Source organism: Lissotriton vulgaris, chromosome 4_1, assembly GCF_964263255.1.
Source record: "Lissotriton vulgaris chromosome 4_1, aLisVul1.2, whole genome shotgun sequence".
NCBI lineage: Eukaryota > Metazoa > Chordata > Amphibia > Caudata > Salamandridae > Lissotriton > Lissotriton vulgaris.
The window spans coordinates 230,233,186-230,254,804 of record NC_141691.1 but is presented as its reverse complement, the minus strand read 5'-3'; positions in this window follow the sequence as shown (position 1 = coordinate 230,254,804).

Genomic DNA, 21,619 nt, shown 5'->3' with positions numbered 1-21,619 from the left:
ACAGATTTTGAAGATCGATCTGTAAGTCGACATTTAGAAAAAGCAAGAAACAGTTTGGACACTGAAAGAGAACAGAATTAAACTGGTAAAGGTGGAAAATCTGAAAGTCAAACAGAAAGTTCTAATAGAAGGAATATTGATCTTGAAACTGGAGAAAAGGAAGTAACTCACGATAAGGATGAGATTCCAAGTACCAGTTATGGAGAAATTCCTTGTAAAAGAACTGATTTGACAAATGAAAAACAAGACTCAGAATTTGAATCAGAAATAATAAAGTTTAAAATAGGAGGAAGTGAAAACAGATCTGAAACTGAGTCTAATGAAAGTGAAGGAGAAAGTACTTTGAGAAAGAGTCTCAGAAAAAGGGCTTGGAAGTAGAACGTGAAACAATTGAACCTGTGATTAAAAAGCCCAAAAGGGAGAACATTGGTCTGCATTAGTTAAAGGACTAAAATTCAAATTGATAAATATAAATGGAGAACAACAAGAACAAGTTAATGAGTTTACAAGCCAAGAAGGAAAAAATAAAGTAGTAAAGACATTTTACAAAGACCTAAAAGAGTAAGGAGACCTAATCAAAAGTACAAATCACGTGAGTGGGTGTACATTTCATTACCTGACATGCCAGAAGTTGAAAGTAACGAAGAAAATCAAAGTGACTCTGGTGAGTGAAAAAGGCACTCACCAGAAAAGGATTTTTGTTTTAAAATTGAGAAAATAACAGTGACAAACTGTGAGAAAATTCAATCGGAGCGAAGATAAAGAGGCATAGCTAAATGACAGATGTAAAGGACACATATTTTTTGTGTGCAAAGTGGTAAAAAGACATTTGTTAAAAAAATAAAATAAAAAAAATGCCTGCAAATAATACGTCCAAATGTGGGATGTTACGCAGATGGTGTAGAATGTGGTTAATTTGCACTGCTTTACTAATGCTTATATGGATTATTTTAGCAATATTGATTCCATTTCATTCAAGTTTTGAACATTCATATAGAAATCAAAGTGATAATAAAAGTGAAAGGGTACATGATACAAAGAATGATGTAGTGTTGATAGATAAAACTGAATTACACAGAGATAAATCTATAAATGATTTTTCAAAGAATGTTTTTTCTAGATTGTTGAAAGAATATGTGGAAAATATGAATTTCCAAGACTGCTACGTCTGTATGCAGTTGCCTGCGTCTGTATCAGAGGGGGTAACTTACCATCACATTCCTTTGACTTATGGAATGACTTGTAGTGTAATAGCTAGTTTGTTTTACAAAACTGGGTAATTAGAGTATTACTATTCGGATGTTTATGACATTTTTGCGAAAGTTCCTGTAGTACATAGAAAGAACAAAGTAAAACCTGCTAAAGGCGTGGGTGAATTTTTCTTAGAAATTAATGAATTGACAATAGAATATGCATTTAAAAACAACTTGACATGTACATTGAAAAAGGCAGACAAAACATTTTTAGAAATGGCAGAAGATAGGAGACTAGCTTATCAAAGAAAGGCTAAAGCAAGTAAACTGAAACCATCCTCATTGAATTTTGATGAGGAAAACTTTGTAAAAAGTGCTACTAATGTTGCATTGGGAATTGATCTTCCCCAACAGGGAAAAGTCTGTATTCAAAGAGATAATACAGTGTATGATAACTAATTTGTGGGAGCAAGTGATTGTAAAGACACTTACAGAATTATTGGGGGATGGGGATTTAAAGGGGAAAGTGATCCTGTTTTTCCTGGATTATACTTTATATGTGGTAAGAAAGCTTATTATAGATTGCCAGACCATTGGTATGGGACATGTTTTGTAGGTTAGGTCTTTCCCAAATATTTTCATGTAGATAGAGGTACTAATGGAATTCATGAGATATGTAAACCATTAACACGTAGGAAAAGGGAAAGTTTCCTAGAAATAGTTGGTGATATTATTGGAGCACTGATACCAGCAGTGGGTATATCATTTAATGCAAACAAAATTCGAAAATTGCCAACAATAGTAGATCGTTTACCGACAAGTACAGCTGGTAAATACTGAAATTGTTGCCATGAGAGCTATGGTAATGCAAAATAGACTTGCACTTGATATTTTACTAGCAAAAGAGGGAGGAGTCTGTGGAATATTGAAAGCGAAACATTGTTGTACTTACCTTCCTGATAAAAGTCAGAATATTCAAAGATATATTAAAAATATTACTGAATTGCATAAAGAAATTATCCCATTGGAGGTTGATGGTGTTCTAGAGAAACTTGGTAAGAGTTTTTTTTAATATAAAGAATTGGTTTGCTGAAATAGGTAGTTCATTGATTGGGAAAATACTAATACCAGTAACAATAGTTATATTGATAGCATTAATGATAAGGTTAGGATGTGTCTGCATTAGAAGAAAACGAGCTGAAAGAAAAATACAATTAAATATAGATAAAAGTAAACAAAGAGAACGTGAAATGGGTGAAATTGAGCTTGAAGAGTTAAAGGAGAAAATGTATGAGAATTCAAGAGGTCAAATTATGAAAGATACTAAAGTCTAAAACTGAAGAGCCTGAAACATGTTCTTGAAGAAATTTAGTTGGGATGATTGTGTGGTGGTAAAATCACCAAAGGGGGGAGTTGATGGAGCAGGGCAGTGCCAAAAAATGTTGTGTACCCCTTGTAAAGTTAGACTCTCATAACTATAATGGAGATATAACAATGTGATGCATGAAAATGAATCAACAAAATGCACTTAGAAATTCTACATTACACATGGGAAACTAATGGCTATTTGCAAAAATAACATACTAATAATTGTAAATGAGTCATACTAATATAGAGCTATAATAGTAAACATTTTAATCAAAAAGCATGTGTATTTACGTTTTGAGTAGTAGAAATATATGTTGTGGCAGAAAGAGGAAATGTACTTGGTAAGTAAAAAGACGCTATCTATGTCGCTTGGGCTAGGTAACAACTAACTGGGAATATTAGAATGGTGGGTGGTAAACAGAAGGGCTATAATTCCAAATCTAATTTATGTTATGTTTGTTTTCGCATTAGTTCTCATTGAGGCCTACGCTGCCTGTCTGTTGAAAAATGGCTGGTGACTGAAGCATTGACATCAGTTTGAAAGAAAAGGCCTCCACACATGCGTGCCAATGAACACAGAGTGAAAAGAATGGCCTGTACGCGAAGCAAGTGATGTCAAGGTCAGCTTGGCTTAGGGCACGGAAGTGTACCAAAGGATGATTGCATCTAATAACCGTGTGAAAGGAACAGTGATGGCTAAAATATTAAGTTGTGTAACAAAAAGAGAATGACAAGCATAATTCGGAGATGAATGCCATGGGAACATTTTGAAGATGACTTTGCTAAAATGTAAACTGGTTTACGAAAGGATTGAATGAGGTGATCTTCACCACACCTCTAATGGACCAATCAGAATGAACTGTGGACCCTAAAAGTTTCAATTTTAAGTTAGTTAGAGAAAAAGGGTGTAAAAAAGCTTGTTCGAAAGGGTGAAAAAAGCTTGCTTCACTGATTTTATTTTGCACCACGACATGCTGTCGGTTTGGACAATTTTATGGTGCTAGAGACTTTGAAATATTTTTGGCCTTTAACTTTTGATGGGGCAAAGAAGATGATCGACTGCAGAGTTTTTATTTTTGAAGGGAGGCATTGAGGAGAATAGAGAGACAGGTTGGGAACCTTTGCGGCTCTGTTATTTTCATATAACAGAAGGCTAATATATCTTTTCTAAGTTTTCATTTTCTTAAACATGCACTAAAATGAAGTTGCTTAAAGTTGTGCTTGTCTAAATAAACCTTTCAATAGTTCCTTTCCTGAATGAATTAGATACAATTTCTTGAATTTAAACTCGAGTCTGGTTATTTTATTTTATGAAATGTCATGACAGACTATAATGCTAAGGTCATAGGATCACTATGATTAAGTTGGTCTAGGTCTCCTTCATCTGACTTCTACTTGATGATCCATTGACCAAATAGTGGAATATCTTGATGTAGAGTTTTCCAGGTAACAGGTTAGCATAAGTTGAAAATCTATAAAATGAATATAATGTATAAAATATAAAGCTTAGGTACCCCGCTAACCAGCAACTCGCCTTCTTTGTTGCTGATTCAGGAGTAATAGTGTGTGTGTGTGTGTGTGAGACTCACAGTGCTATGGGCCCCACCGATGAGTAGAAATAATTTGCTCCTGGATTAGGTGAAATGAGTATTGAGGGTTTTTGGAGATCTCCGCTGGATCAAAGGCAGACAAAAAAGAGTGAGCCAAGGAGGAGTAATTAGTGGTAAAAAAAACAATATATTGAAGGCGAGGAAAGTTACTCCAATGGTCAAGTAGCTAGAGAAGGAGTGACCAAACTAGCTCGACAAGTAGTCCACCATTCGGTCATAACCAATCATAATACACATCAGTAAGACAGCCATTGTTGCTGAGATCCTGTCCCCTGCATTGCAGCAATGCAACAAAGATGGCACTGAGCACAGAAGTCACCCTAATGAGCAGTTCAGAGCATGGGGGTTCCAGAGGAAGTCAAGAACCTCCTCTGTCCCTGGCAGTGACACATAGGGGCCGATACCATGGAGTCAATTCCAACCCAACAGAAGATTGGTTCGCGGAGAAGAGGAGAGAGCACAATGAATGTTGGGATACAAATGGGGATCTAAGTGCCAGAGCCAGAGGTGTCAATAACTCTTGAGGGTACCCAAAGAAATGAGGAATTACTGTGGAAATTGGGAATACTGCACCCAACTACAGTGATGAGTCCTTTTTTTCTGGGTGCTTTCAGTAGCTGTACTGTGTAGGTGAAAAACACTAGATCCAAGGATTTACCTATGATCACTCAATCATGATGCGGCAGGTAATGCCATGTGTTATCTGTCCCATTGAAATTGCAGCCAAATTGAAATGAGGGTACTGAGTACTCATTAGTGGGACAGTGTATAGTAATGGGAGCCACATCTGAGATAGAATACAAAAGATTAGTCATAGATCAGACCTGGACTCTCAAAATGAGACATACATTAAACAGGGCGCCACAATCAAAGAAGCACAAGACCAACAAACACAGGCAAGAGAATAGTATAAACAAAGAACATTCAAGTCTCAGATGGAAAGAAGGATAATGTAAGGGACAAACAATTACTACAGAACCCTGAGCACAGAGTATATATTGATTTGTTATCCTTAGCAGGTTAACAACCAATTTTCCTACAACAAGGTTTAATGGTTAGTTACATGTTATTCCTATCTCATTGTAGTTTTAGTTTCAGACATGCAGTATGCCCTTAGATTCCTTGTGTAAGAATTCGAATAACATTGGCTGAGAAAAAAAGTACAAGCTGTGGTAAAGGTGGGAACCAACAGCATGATTCACAAAGGCAAACTAAAACTTTTGTGTAAATTCACTATTGTTTTTTTTTCATATAAGCAAACTACGAGTTTAATTTTACTATTAGTAATGTTATGACTGTCGAAACTCCGCACTTGTGGCGAAGTCTACGCACATAAAAAGATAGATCTGTCCTATTTTTTAAGTGCAGAATTCTCCGTCCCTACAAAATACTATTAGTGAAATTAAACTCGTGGTTTGTGAATAACAAAAAAAGGAATAGTACACTTACACAGAAGTGTAAATTTACTTTTGTGAATCACAAGTATTTTGTCAAGAAGAAGCAGCACAACAAGTCATCCCTTACTACCTTCGAGTTACATGTGTCTATGGGGAGGAAAGCTCACCGTAAATGATTCAAAAGGTCGTAATATATAGTTCTTGCGATGGCCACAATTTGCCTTCGCAAAAGGATGATTAAATGCAATTGCTCGTTGATGCGCCGCTTGCATATACAGAGTGCTAGAGCATATGTGTTATAATCTATACTGTTGTCATGGTTCATGCCATCCCTCGGATTTGTGTCATGGAAATTTGATAGTGGGAATCAATTCAGCTGGAGAAACAGATAAGATATCAACTGCTGTCATATCATTCAGTAAATGATGGATATGACCAACATAATAACAAATTGGGAGTGTTCTCAATGCAAAGAGGGAAATGGTGACTAGAGGAGGGTTTAAGAACAGACAGGAAACGACTAATAAAAGATAACAGAAAGAGAAGTGGAAATAAACAATAATGCATGTCCTTTCATCCTCTTTAACGAAATAATTTGACCAGAAGTATTTCTCTTTTTACTGGAATGCTTGGTTGCAACTATTTCAACGCTTGCTTATTTCATCAACACAGGGGGAAAAAATAAACTGAACGAGTTACACTCTAGGCAATAAGGTCAGGTCAAGCGGACCATTATCCTCTGCCCGGTTACTTACTGTGTATTAAGGACCATCCCTGCAGATATGGGCAGAGACAAAGGCAATGATCCATAATGAGACTGACCCGTACCTGGGGAATAAGGCTATTTGCACCCATTCTTTCCACACCTCTCCCCTCTTGTTGAAAACAGTCCCCTTCTTGTTCATTTAACATACTTTCACTAAACGTGGAAAGCAGGCACATAAATGTAGTTAGAGACTGGCTTTTCAAGCGAGTTTATCCCCAAGCCTTTTGCTTTGCTTTTAGACCTCCTGTTTTGGACCCTGTTTTTGTTGGTTTTATGACTCTATGCACTTTACCACTGCTTATCAGTGTTAAAGTGCATATGCCCTCCCTGTAAATTGCGTTTATGGGTTGGTGATTCCATGACTGCATTATGATTTACTTATAAGTCCTTAGTACAGTGCACTGTGTGTGCCCGGGGCCTACAGCACTGATTGTGCCACCCACATGAGCAGCCTGTAAATGTAACTCAGACCTGCGACTGCAGTGTCTGTGGGCAGTTTCGTAGTACTATGTCGGCCTGGCACGTGCACCCACTTACCAGGCCCTAACCTTCCCTTTTCTTGCATGTTAGTCACCCCTAAAGGAGGCCTTAGGTACCCACATGGGCAGGGCGCAGTGTATGTAAAAGGTAGGACATGCCCTGATATGTGTGGCATATTCTGATAGTGAAATATTGCCAATTTCGTTGTTCACTATTGGTAGGCTATCTGTCCCATAGGATAGAATGGGGAGTTTGCTCATAACATCTTATGAGCAGAAACCGACGCAGTGCCTGCCCACAGTTTTGAGAAATCGCTGCATGCCGCATCGAGTGCACGATCTACGGAGGCCGAGATCACTGCACCGATTCCGATGCAGGGCACTGCATGTCCGGTTGTAAGAACCATAGCATCGTGGGAACGCGGTTGAAAAAATCAACTTAGCTCTGTTGCCGCCGCTGCATCAAGAACTGACAGATCCCCGATCCTCAAGCATCTCACCAGGGCAGCAAGTCTTCAAGGACACAAGGACCACAGTAAGAAACAAACGCATCACCTCCCCGTACAGTAAGAAACTGACACATCACCTTCCCTTCAGTAAGGAACCGATGCATTACCTCCCCTGTGTGACAGTAAGGAACTAACACATCACCTCCCCTGGAGTGAGGAACCATCGCATCACCTTCCCTGCATGTAAGCAACTGATGCATCACCTTTCCTGCAGCTGTTCTTACTTATTGACACATCCATGGTACTTTGGTTTGAAAGTGTAGCATTTGCAATTTGCCGGACGAGCTGTTAATACCTTTTTAAAGTCATATTTTTTATTACTGTATTGTAGATTTTGTCATTTTGGTCTTGTTTGGTTTAGATAAAGATTACGTATTTCTCTAAACTGGTGAGGTGTCCATCACTATGCCAGGAGGCATACAGAAAGAAAATGCCAACTAAGAAATATGACCCAGCCAAGGTTGGGTCATATTTACTTAAATAAAGTGAAGTCTTAATTTCGCAGGAAATCATTCATTTTGTAGTAAGAACCAAGGTCCATCCCATAATAAAATCTAACGTTGTCATTCACATGAAAAGTATAATTGTCATTACGCTTAATAATAATAGTTTGTGGATGTCAAAACCAGTCACCTCTCACATACCACCTTATTTAGAAGTTGTGGTTGCCAGTAATCTGAGACATTGTAAGGCATAGGCAGAAAGGGCAACTGCCCAGGGCGCCCCCCTCGTAAGGGGGACCCTGTAAAAGTGATTTGTTTCTATTACCTCTGTTTATCTCAACTTACCCCTCTGTCTGATTACTTCTACCTCAGACTGTCTTTCTTTATTCACTGTTGTTTTAAGGATTTTGGAGCTCCTGTCAAGAAATCTTTTGACTGTTTTTATGAGATCCCGTTTTGACCATTTAATCCATAATTCAGTATTGTTTGCTATCTTGCAAGCTTAAATTAGTGAAAATGGGTAATACAATTCAAAGCTGTTCCATAAAAGTAGCATTAAAATATTTCTTGCCCCAGGCCCCAAAAATTCGCAAGTTGGCACTGTCCCAGATTCCCAAATGTGGGACCACTGCTGGCTCTCTTTGAGGGAACACTACCTCAGCAGACTTCTGGCAGATAGGAAGGGGATGGGCGAGTCACCCTTTTTAAAGCATTACAATACTCATGACAATCAATACTGCAGACTGAAATCTACACATAGCTTCTGTGACGTCATCTACAGTGGCCTTTATTCCTGTTGGGTCCGCCTTGCACACCATAATATTTTCAAACGACAAAGTGCTCAAAGGTCCCCCCTTGTGCTGGTAGAAATTTCCCAGTATATCAGTGACATTAGTTTTTTGTGTGTCTTTTTTCTAAAAAGAAAAACAGGATTTGGAGGAAAAAAGTATCATCAGATACGAAAGGTTGTAGAGGTTTGGGGCACCTGCCGTCATTGTTTTTGTGTGGGGGTAGAGGTTCCCACCATCAAGATGAGAGCCAGTTTTGTGACAAAAGACCACTGACCTGTTGACAAAGTTTAATTTTCTTAGAGAAAACTCATCCAAGGCAGTTACCCCAGGGTTAAGGTAACCAGCCTGCCAAAATTATAACAAAAGTGGCTGAGAGGTTTGTCAAGTTGTAAAACTCAAATCAGTGCCATGGCGGAGGTTAAACAAGGAAGCCCGACTCCCCACCTATAAGGTATAGGGATCCCTAAAATCTCCATCAGCCAAATATCAACTGCTCCATATTGTCAGTAAGTGGCTTCAAATGCTCCACAGCCACATTGATAGAACTAATACTGTTAGATTGCAACTTCCCTGTTGCAACACGCCTCCTACATGCTTGTTTCTGGCTCAGGGAAGACCTAGCTTGGCAGTTCGGGCTGGACTGTTCCCATGAGGTACAGGGTCAAGACTGATTTGGATACAGCTTGGTCTGAACTGAAGTGGCGAAATGAGCTAAAGAATGATGATGGATTCAACCCATATCTGTGACTGGGGGTGAGTGTCTGAAAAGTTTCAGCGCTCCGTCCATCATCTCCTTGTGTTTGGTTGGAACACCCTACGTTAGCAGGGTATGCCCATAAGTGAATCCCTTGCTCACTTTGCTAATGTATTCAACTAGCCTGGCTGATCAGGGGTGTAACCCCGAAAGTGGTCCCAGCATGCTTGTTTCCGGTTCAGGGAAAACCTGGTTTGGCAGTTTGGGCTGGACTGTTCCTATGAGGCACAGGGTCAGACTGATTTGCATGTAGCTGGGTATGAACTGGGGACACACCTGGTCGCTGTGGAGGTTGCTGCTAGACCCTGTGCTCTTGGGCCTGTCTCTCTTCCTGGGCTCTCCCGTGTTGTCCGTGTAGCCGCTGCCTCTCGCCGCACCCGCTCCGCAGGTGCCGCTTCGCGGCTTGGAGGAGGAGGGAGAAGCGAGGACAAAGTGCTGGCTGCTGGGAGGCGCCTAGAAGGACCAGCGGGTCGGCGCTGAGCAGGGACTCGGAAGACCAGGAGTCCCTGCTTCCCCAGTTGCACAGGCGGACGCGCCCACCTTCAGACACGCCCCCGCCTGACCAGGAGAAAGGGCGCGTGTTCCTTCACTCAGCGGGACACACCTGGTCGCTGTGGAGGTTGCTGCTAGACCCTGTGCTCTTGGGCCTGTCTCTCTTCCTGGGCTCTCCCGTGTTGTCCGTGTAGCCGCTGCCTCTCGCCGCACCCGCTCCGCAGGTGCCGCTTCGCGGCTTGGAGGAGGAGGGAGAAGCGAGGACAAAGTGCTGGCTGCTGGGAGGCGCCTAGAAGGACCAGCGGGTCGGCGCTGAGCAGGGACTCGGAAGACCAGGAGTCCCTGCTTCCCCAGTTGCACAGGCGGACGCGCCCACCTTCAGACACGCCCCCGCCTGCAACGCCCCTTATCTACTTATAGATCAGCTCGAGGCTTGGCGGGACGCCAAGCGAAGCCCGAGCAAAGGGCGGGCAGTCTGTGGCAGTCAGGGGCTGTCAAGGCTGGGCTGGGCTGGGCCACGTCCCTTTCCTTTCCTTTCCACCAGCAGTGAGTACATATGCCCGGTGTGAGTTCCCGTGCTGCTCCCCACAATCATGTCTACCCGCTCTGGAAAGCTTCTCAGGAGTGAAGGCGAAAGGGGGTCCAATACTGCGAGCCCTGTTATAGGAACTATGGACCGTTTTATCACCAGGGTGGCGGCGGTGATTGAAAAGGAGATTGCTATGTCTGAATGGCGTCTGTCTGAGGTCTACCTCCCATCAAGACGCTCATCCTTGGGGGCTGCTGCCCAGTCGTTTACACCGGCCAGTGTCCGGGTTCACTCTGTTACCCCACCTAGTGCCCCTGGTGTTTCCTCAGACCCTCCCCATTTGGCTGGTATAGAGCAAACTATAGATAGGCTGGAAAATCTGGCCGCACTTCTCCCTATAGCTACTGTGGAAGATGGTGGCCTCAGTAAACTGTCTTCACCATTATCACCTAATCTCCCAAATGAAGCTACTAGTGATCCTCTGCCTCCAAAACCGCTCACCCACTCCTTAGTTATACCAGAAGGGGAGTCAGATAGGGTTTCTCTAATCATCCAAACTCCCGAAACTAGGCAGGAGAATAGGCCGTTAAGTAAAAAGCCAAGAAAACGCAAAAAGGGTAGGCTAGTGAGACAGGCCGCTCTTTATCAAAGAGCAAGAAAGCCCTCTGGATCTGGTATGAGAAACACAAGGGGTAGGTCTATAGTGAATGAAGTTGACATAGAAGGGGATGTGCTGATCTCACCCAAGGGGCTACACTCAGAAGCTAACACTCCCAAGGTCTCTAAGCTAACTGATTCAGTAACAGTTGAAAATCTCTTCGAGAAGGTATATAGTCTCTTGAAACCGCTATTAACACAGGTCAAGGGTCTAGGGGAGAGGATAGATAAATTAGAGCAATCAACCCTTGACGGGTTCCACTCACTCAAAACTACATTTAAACAAATAACTAGAGTGAGTGAAAACAAGGACACGGGCACAAAGGGGAAAGAACCACCATCCCATAGAGACCCTAAGCCCCCAATATGTCTAAATAAAGTTGTTTCTAATAGTCCATTTATCCCTGTTCCTAAATCTCCTCCCCGTCCCAAAGCAGGGCCAAAACATAAGGGGCTACCAACACACTTAGAGCCTGACAAAAATAAGCCTAAGTCTCTTCCACCAAAGCAGCCACAGATAGCTAGTGGCAAAACGGAAGACTCCCAAAATCTAGGCACACGCAACAAACCCAACGGTCTAGCGATAGGGAAAGCCCCTAGATCTGTATCCCAACCTACTGCCCCATCTACCACCTTACCGGCCCCTAGTAATCCAGCACGAAGGATCCCTCCAGTAAACCTTCCACCAGACTGTCAGCCTTTTGTTGCTGTTATGGTTAACGTGCCCCCTTTAAAGGAAGGCCAGTCGGAAAACCACCAGTCACTTAAGAATAAGTGTATCCACTGGCTGAAGGCAAATAAGCCAATCCCGTTGGGTGTGGATGGCATCATTCTAAGTGTCCGTAGAGTGGGGTGGGTAGGGCAGGGGAAAAAACCCAGGAGGGGGATTGTATAATTATAAATTTTCAAGATCCTAGAGTAGTCCCCTCGATTTGTACTCCCATTAAAAGTATGGGGGACCCGGGGGTAAAAGTGGTTGATCTTTCTTATTTTTACCCCAGGCAAATTGTTAGCCCAACTAGAGGAAGCTTAAATTCCCCTGTTTGTAGTCAAAATTGGGCCGGGGTTACGGGGGGTACAAGGGAGAACTAATTGTGGGCACTAGGGCCTTGCTGACTAGAAATCGGGAGTAGAGTAGAGCCAGCAGGAGTACCACCCACCCAAATAAATCTTGCAAGTGGGATAGTAGCCTCTATAGCCACCCCCCAAGATCCCTGCTCCCCTCAGATACCTTCGAGGACAACAGACAGGGGCATTCTAGCGCCCAGCGACACTCCAGCTGTGACGGACCTAGCCTTTAAGGTTTTCAGCTGGAATGTCGCAGGGATTGCAAGAAAACTGGCTCTACCGGATTTCACTGCTTGGGTTGATGAGCACTCCCTGTGCCTTTTCCAAGAGACATGGAGCTTGGTGCCGGTTCATAGGGTGGGATTTTCATCCTATTCCTCCCCTGCGCAAGTCTCGGAAACAGGGAGGGGGCGACCTTCGGGTGGCCTCCTCATTTGGGTCGCAGCCTCTCTAGACTGCAGAGTAGTGGAGTTCCCCACAGGTTGCCCGGACATACAAAACATCACCCTATTAGATAAAAGGGGTAGAATTGTCTTAAATGTTTATAATGTTTATGCCCGGGGAACCAAGGGCGGGAGAAAGTCTCCTGTAATATCTCTCCTCGAGACCTTGTTAATTAACACCCCATATAAGACTCGTACCTTGGTTGCGGGCGACATGAACTGTACGTTCGAGCCTTTGGGCTCGGACGTCTCCCTCGACCAAGACGAGGAGGACACCAGGTTGGGGATCCCGGTACTGGAAATCCCACCGATTAGAAGGTGGACAGAAGTGGCGCTCCAGATATATTCCCTGAGCCTCAAATTTAACTTAAGGGCAGCTAATGGGAGGACTCCCTCGGATAGGGGGGGTGCCCACACGTTCAATAGACCAGGACACACCTCTAGGTTAGATTATTTCCTAATAGACATATACCTATGGTCTTATGTAAGGGACATGCGGGTGGTCCCCACGACTGAAAGTGACCACAACTCACTCTCTTTAAGTATGGACCAGTGGTGGCGCCCTTTAAGGAAGGACAACATTAACCCGGTACCCGCACCCCCGGATGAGTCTGAAGTCTCCCCCTGTGGCAGACGTATAAAATGGGCGAAATTGGTACTCTCCGAGGCAAAGGTAGGGGAAATTCAAACCCTCTTAAATCATGCGGTAACAACCCTCGGAACATCCCTAGAAGGGGCGGGTAGTGTTAGTGGGCTTTTTGTCTCCTTGGTAGAAGCCTTAACTAACGTGTTTACCTCACACCCCAACAAGTCGGGTAACAAAGAATTTAAAAAACCAGTTGTTGGTTGGTACACCCAAACATGTAGGGTTCATAAGGCAAAGTTGGTTGAGGCAGTTAAGCACAAATCCCGAAGTATGATACAGGAAGCAAGGAAGGCCTATAATAAGTCCCTCAAAGTTGCTAGGAGGGAGTGGGAAGACAAATTCTGGGAAGACCTGCTCCAGGCTAGTAAAAGTAGGGACTCAAGGGCCTTTTGGAATCTGATAGGCACACGGAATAAACCCGATGCAACTATGAGACCCTGCAACATCCCGCCTCAAAACTGGGTAAAACATTTCGGGACTTTATACCTCCCTCCAGATGGGGAACTGAATGTTGGGATGGACCTTACACTAGTAATTGAACCTCACGCCTATGATCTCTTCACTCCCTTAGAGATTGAGGGGGTGATAGGGTGGGTAGCGCCCCGCAAGGCAGCGGGCCCAGACGGCCTTCCGGGGGACCTTATGAGGGCATACCCAGCGGAATGGGGAAGGGTCATTGCCGCTCTCCTGAACGACATCATGATAGGAGGGGCAGTGCCAGAATCCTGGAAAGGGGCGGTGGTGGTCCCGATTTACAAAAAAGGGTGTAGGGAAACCCCGGGGAACTACCGCCCCATAAGTCTGATAGACTCCACCCAAAAGATAGCTGGTAAAGCTATCCTTGGAAGGATTTTACATTGGGTGGAGGAGAATAAAATCCTATCAGACTTTCAGGCAGGTTTTCGGGTGGGAATGGGGACAATAGAGCAGGTGTTTAGGTTGTCATTATTGGGGTGGAAGGTGGTGGAACTGGGCAAGGGTAGTCTTTACTTGGCCTTTATAGACCTGAAGACTGCCTTTGACCTAGTCCCCCGGGAAGAGCTTTGGAGGGTGCTCTATGAGTTGGGATTACCCCCTTACATCTTGTCCCTCCTCATTAGCCTCCATGCCCATACCTTTGCACAGGTCCGTTGGGGTAAAAACGGAGAGCTCACTGAAAAGATACCAGTGTCCAGGGGCGTAAGACAGGGCTGCGTCTTGGCACCCACCCTATTTTCACTATATGTGAACGGGGTGGTAAAACATCTTCAACAAGAACCAGCTGACGCCCCCTGTCTCGGAGGAGTCCGTATCCCCACTCTGCTTTTTGCGGACGACACGCTTCTGATCTCGAAGCCCCCCCAAGGCCTACAGAAATTACTAACGCGTTTCCAGGAGTTTTGTGCTGCTAAAGGTTTAATAATAAATGTGGACAAAACAAAATACCTAGTCCTAAACCCACCTAGGAAACTGGGCCGCCCACCTACACTTAACTCGGTTCCCCTAGAGGAAGTGGCCGAATTCGACTACCTCGGTATTCGGATTACGGATAGGATGTCTTGGGCAAATCACATCGATAAAATGGTCCTCAACCATAGGAGAGTAGGAGGAGCTCTCATGAGGGAGTTCCGGGCCTCACCTAGGAGATCACTTACCCCAGTAATCGACATCTACAAGGCCAAAGTAGTGACATCAGCCTTGTATGGGGCAGAACTGTGGGGCCACTGCCGATTGGATGCCCTAGCGATAGCGGAGAGTAAGCTGCTAAAATCCTTTATCTCTATTCCACTGAGCACACCATCTGTACCAGTGTTGTTGGATATGGGCTGTAAAAACATCAAAGATCAAGCCCAGCTTCGCCCGCTCCTGCTATGGACACGAATCTGGAGGGGTGAAGAGCTAAAATCCTACGCTGACGGCCTGGGGGAAATAATGAGTCTGGGGGGTTGGGCTAAGATAAGATGGTTAAGAGAAACTAAAAAGCTTCTGGAAAAGATCGGACTAGGGGACTGTTGGTCATCACGCTCAGCCCCTCCAAAAGAAGTTGTTAAGGCGCTTTTCTGTAAATGGACTGCGGAGCACCTCATTACAAACTCGAACCACTGCAAGTCCACTGCCGCCTTCTTGCAAATCAAAGATATTGTGGCCTTTGAACCCTACCTAGACCTGATCACCCTCCCCTTTGACCGAGCCCTTTATTTTAAATTTAGAGTTGGAACCCTCCCGCTGGGTGCTGTGGTATCAAAATGGACATCAGCGGCCCGTACTTCCCCCAATTGTGCATGTTGCCCGAGTAGGGTTGAGTCCATCACGCATGTTCTATTTGAATGCCCGGATTATGCAAGGCCTAGGAGTTTTTGGTTGAAACCTCTTTGCCGAAATATGGGTACACGTAGCCACCTAGAAGCCTTGCGTATCCTATCTACGGACACTTCCCCCTCTATTGTGTGTGGAACAGCAAAATTTTTAAAACAGTTTTGGCTTATTCGTTGTAGGAAATTGTCAGTAGCGGTTTAATCCCTTTTTAGCTAAATTATTAACGGGCACTTCATGTCCTTTTATCTTTTTTAACGAGTTCTTATACTGACTTCTTATAGCTATGTTTCTTTTTGTATACTGTAATGATTGTATTGTAAATGTGCTTATAAGATATCTTGCATATCGAATAAAAGCTTATGACTGACTGACTGAACTGAGGTGGTGAAGTTAGCTAAAGAACGATGATAGATTCAACTCTGATCTGTGACTGGGGGTGAGTGTCTGAAAGCTTTCAGCGCTCCGTCCATCATCTCCTTGTGTTTGCCGCGCAAAATTCCCTTAAAAAGCTTAAAGGAGTAGAAGACATCGGAAGTAAGCTATTCAACCCAATCAGACTTTTTTTACTGGCTGCAACCACCAGGTATATCCTGATGTTGAAGCAAAGTAAAAAAAAGAAACATGACCCTCACACCATGAGTGAAAACTTACACAGTGGTCATCAGTTATTTTATTTTTTTAAACAAACTTCTACTTTGGAAGTTTGATTTTGAAAAATAAAACACTTTAGAAAAGTTCGACAGCTAGCCATCATGTTAACCGAGCCATCAGTTTAACTTTTTCTACATTGACAGGAACTGCTAGGACAGCGGTTCCTGCCAATGTACAGAGATCTCCACTGGGCTTGTGGACATCTACATCTATAAACCAGAGACCTGTGTAGAATTCCAAGTCTGCTATTGCCAATGTTTGTGAATCCTAGACAGTAGAAAATGTACATCGATTCAGTGCATCTATAGGTTCATACTTGGTACTTTTTTGGTAAACTGGTCACTAAGGGACAGGGCTTTGTTATTTTTCTGTATGCTTTGATCAGACGGGGAATATTTTCATATATGTCACTGAAGACGCACTAACAAATGGGTCTCTGTATTTCAACTTTATTTCTCCATGTGCACCATCCGGCGCCGCTGGGAGGGGAGGAAAAGTCGTGGTCACTGTATTAGTGATCCTTTTGAGTGAATCCTGAATTATATTCAGGGTAGTTTTTCTTTTCGCAGATATCGATCATTCAGTCCAGGTATAGGTATAAATAAAAGTACCTGACCAGATTTAATGATTTTTTTCATTTGGTATTTGGAATAATTGCATTATAAACAAGGAGTGTGAGGGCACTTGTGTTTTTTTTGTTCTAGTTATAACGGTCCAGCCCACCCTCAGCCCAGACAATAGGACCTAACTCCTTTGTGTGCAAAACTTTCCAGCTGTACAGCCTGCCTCATTTGCAACATTTGTTCTTTGAGTGATGCTTGTGTTTTTTGAGAATCCCTATGAGGTCAGTGATGTAACACTGATGAAGGCATCCTCAGCCTGAAAACTGTTCCAGCACCACTGACTTCTAGGGCCATCGGAGCTCTTACAGCACAATAGTCTCCCTTCATTCACCCTGAATACATTACCATTCAAGCTCCTCACACATGCCCACAAAGCCCTCCACAATGCCTGCATACCTCAAACACCACCTCTTCTTCAACACTCGAGCCAGACATCTCCGTGCCACCCAACTGGTCCTGGCCAACATTCCCATGAATCCACAAGACCACTGCTGGCGAAACATAGGTGAGATATTGGTACAGAAAACATCCTCATGTATTTCCAGGTTTTATCATATGCAATAATGGAAAAATAAAATAATTGCCTAGGATCGCACAATTTGGTTGGATGGCCAAGCCGGGATTGACTCCAGTTTTTCAGATTTTCAGACTGTGTAATTCAGTGACTAGATTGGTATCCCCTACTTGCTTCTGCTTCACATCAAAATGTAGTGCTTTGTCTTTCATTCTTGGTGCATGAGGTTGTAACGTGGGAAGTCACATGAAAGCTCTGCTCATGTTGGGCTCAAGAGGACCTTGAGGTAAATTGGAGTCTGGCATCTGGCTCGTGCCTTCAGTGGCTCAACCACCACTATACTTCTCTCTGGGTATTCTGTACCTGAAATAAGCTTAGGTGCTGCTGTCAGTGTGATACCTATTTGTAAGTGAGGATATCTTAGCTTTCACAGCTGCTGACCACCTTGTACCTGTGGTGTGTATGAGGGGAACTTACAATGCCACCAAATGCTGCACATTGTGTTTGTTTACATACGGGCTTGGAATACTAATGCAGTTCCATGTTCTGCGTTTGTGAGGGAAGCTTGCATTGTGTCTGACCAGATTGGTATGAGTTCTATGGGTATGAGGGATTCATATACTCCTGCCAGGTGGTGTACCTGTTTTGTTAGTATAAATCTTGCTATGTGTGTGAGTCAAGCCTGCACTCATACACCACAGAGCTGTTCCTTACACGTGTGCCAATCCAGAAATGCTGCTTATTCGTTGAATCTAAGGGAGGCTTTAAATGTTGCTGCCCAGTTCCACACTTGTTTCCATGTCTTTGAAGGAAGCTCGCAAGGGCGGGTGCTGCAGTACCACACCGTTTCCATATCTTTGTTTGCATGCATTTTACAAGGGCCAAACCTATGGGCTATGGTAATGCTTTTTGGAGTTATTGCTTTTACTCGCAGAAATGCAGTGCAGGAGGTGGCACTGCAGTTTGGTGTTTAAGGGAATGGCAATCAGTTATGATATGGCAGCTGCAGACTATGTTGAAGGAGGTTAAAGTGTCAGGAGCACTTGACAAACTGAAATGTTATCTTTAGTGAGGAGGGCCAGTTACTTGCATTCCCTAGGGCCCATGGCAACATTGCCACGCCACTGGTCTCAGGTTAAGTCTGGATGCTGTGGAGAATTATGAACTATTGCACAGCTCGGAGCAAGGACCTTTCACTCTAACAAACAATAGTAACACTACTTGAATGCTACATAAATGTGGAAGTGGATACAGGAACCCTAAATATGTAGCGTCTTTTCGTGCCTTTTTTCATACCAGGGAGAGCTGTTTTGTGGCTCCAAAAATTATCTTTTTAATTGTTTTCATCGAAAAATACAGTCATTTACTTTTTCTGCCCCAACACAACACTGACCATTGCAACAACAGCACAGATTGACCTCTCCTGCACTTGCTACCAGTCCTGTGTGCCTTTCCCTGTCCCGCTCACAGGCTGTGCATGTACAAGTCCATCAAGGAGGGATAAGACACCCAACTGGCAACGCGTCAATCTCAACACCTTATAAATTGCTTCCCAACACAGACCTCTCTCCATGCTCGCCTTGCCATATTCATAATGTTCTGCATGCTCGCCTCCAGATGTGCTCTCTTGAGCTTCTCTTGCTTGCCCATCTCCACACGTTCTAGCCAGCTATTTCACGCCCCCTTTGGATGAATGATTGATTTAGTGAATAAATTAAATGATAAGTGAAATAATGGCATCATTAATTGCTGAATTACTTAAATTAACGTATTAAAACTTATATAGCGCAACTTTTGAAGGTATCTATGCACTGAGTTATTGAAGCGGAGACCCTAATATGAAATTTGAAAGGAGATTATACATTTTCGGTGGGTGTACTGGACACCTCGCCTTGAGTTGTTTTCTGAAAGTCATGTGCTTATATTGAAACCAGAGGATAGTCAGTAGAGAGCTCCAGATATTAGTGGCACAGAAAAGAAGAGGACTTCCTTACAGCAAGCTTTGCAGTTTTTAGGAGCTTCAGATGAAAAACAGAAGAGCAGCGAAGAAAAGGGGTTGGACCGATAGAGGAGAACTTAATGCTGAATGGAGACAGGGCCTTCACCATAAATTACTCTCCTGTATATGGTCTAACATTTAAAAAGGGCGCATTGCAAAGAGCCTGCCAATGCACTTGGGGGACCGAATGGACTCAGATTTGCAGCAAATATCACCTTTAGGAGTCTAGATACAGCATTCGGGAAAATGTACAATAACACCATAACATATCTGCCATCTAAACCTCAAACACTGCAGTCCAGATTGTGAGGTTGTGCACAGCCCAGCCAGCTTAGAAACATGTAATGCACATCTAGACAGCCTGCAGGCTCAGAGAAGGCACACATGTTTAGCACTATACAAAGCCTGCTAACGTGACATAACTTTGCACCTCAGATCAGCGCTGTGAATCATCCTCTGGATACCCTGCCGCTGTAAAATAAAAATCGATGAATGAAACGAAAAATTAAAATGGAAACCACCTTTGATTCTACCCCATGTGGAGCTGTGCTGGGTTCAAAATATTGCTGGTGTCAGTGAAATGGTGTTATTGATCTACCAGTACAGGTTCGATCAGCTTCACAGCATAGACCAAGGTCTAAATCCACATGGGGTCAACTATGGCTATTGATCAGCCCTGGGCTTCCCGAGAAGGTGGTTTTCATGTGGAGATCTCATTCCCAACATTATTCAAACTAACTATGCTCTGTGTTCATTTGTAACCAAGGAATAAACTACAAAAAATGTGAAGATTTTTCATTGTCAGTCATCTAACAGGAGAGTGAAAAGCTGATGCTGTTCCCAGGGCTACTGAAATGGAGCTACAGATGGTCAGGTAAGTTCGTCAGCACTGGCCCAGGTAGAAGGGACTGACTGGAGACTGACTTTTGAGCTTTGCTATGAATTAAGGATGACATTGAGTTTGAATTGCCACCAAACAGAAGAGAGAACATACAGTTTGCTTTGATTTCCATATTTATTTGTTGCTTAAATTTATACAGATATTGTGCCACACGGATCTTGAAATGGGGCAGTCTCGGTTTCTACTTCAAATATTTGCCAGAACTCAAAGTCAAAGTCAAAAAGAACTTTATTTCGGCAGCTAAGGTCATAAAAATGTGCATAAAATACGTAGAAATACATAAGAAATAGCAGAAACAGGAGATATTCAAATAAATCCAACAAATGCTTACATAAGTGCAATATTTTTGGTAAAGCAAATCTTGAGCAAGAGAAACTTCATGTGGTAATATAAGAAGCACCAGTGGATCAAAGACGATAACTGCACTATACAATGGCCGGTACAACTATAAGAATATATAGGAACAGCCATGTGTATTGGATGAGCAAACATCAGCTTGAGAAAATACAAGACACAAACAAAGTGGCATACTTACAAAGAAATAACGCAGCGAGGCGCTGCAAGAAATTTAACAGCGCTGTGTCATTTGAAAAACGCAGGTATGCACCGTATTCAGAAGAATACGACGCACCCCTTAGTTTTCCCTTGTGCCAGCACTAATAAATCTGCCTAGGGCAAATGCAGACACACTTGCGCCATGGTGCAAGGTGCCTGCATTGCAGGGATGATTGTTTATGTGAAGGAAGTGATACCGTCCTGCACATACATAATCATTAAAGGCAATTTGCTCCTTCAATGTGTGCTGCAAAATGCAGCACACATAGAAAGAGCAAAAACAGGGAGGAATAAAAGTATTTCTCCTGGTTGTGTTACTCTAACGTCTGCTTTTCAATGGTGTTTGTTTTTGAAGCCGCTCAGATCCACAGATCCTTGTAAATCTGTGGCAGTGCCAAAAAGCGATGAGTATTGTGGTGGAAAATCCACAGCAACACCCCTTGCATGCCCCTTTCACGCAGAAAACCTCGTGAAAGGGTACGATATTTACAATGCGGCGCTGAGCCATGCAAAGTGGCTTAGCCCCACATTGTAAATATGGAGCAGAGCATAGAGACACCAGAGCATCGTAAAAGGTGACGCTCCAGTGGCACAATGCCCTTGTAAATATGCCCCAAAGTGATGGTAAATACCAATAAATTAGCATCGAGGTCAGCCCCTCAAAAAAACCTTCCTTCTTACAAACAACATTGCGCCCAGATCTCTTTCCAAAGTGTTTTATAATGAAGCACTTTGTCGCCATAGCATTCTTTCGGCGGCCTACATACTAAAGCCCAGTAGTTCCCAAAATATCTTGAGAAGATACACTTTAGGAGCCATTTTTTTCCAGATTTGTTTTTAGTGGCAGGCCTCTGCTAGCTGAGTGATAACCCCATTTCTGTAGTTATTCTCTGTGAGTCCTTTCTGTCTGTCTGTCTGGGATGCCTACATACTCGA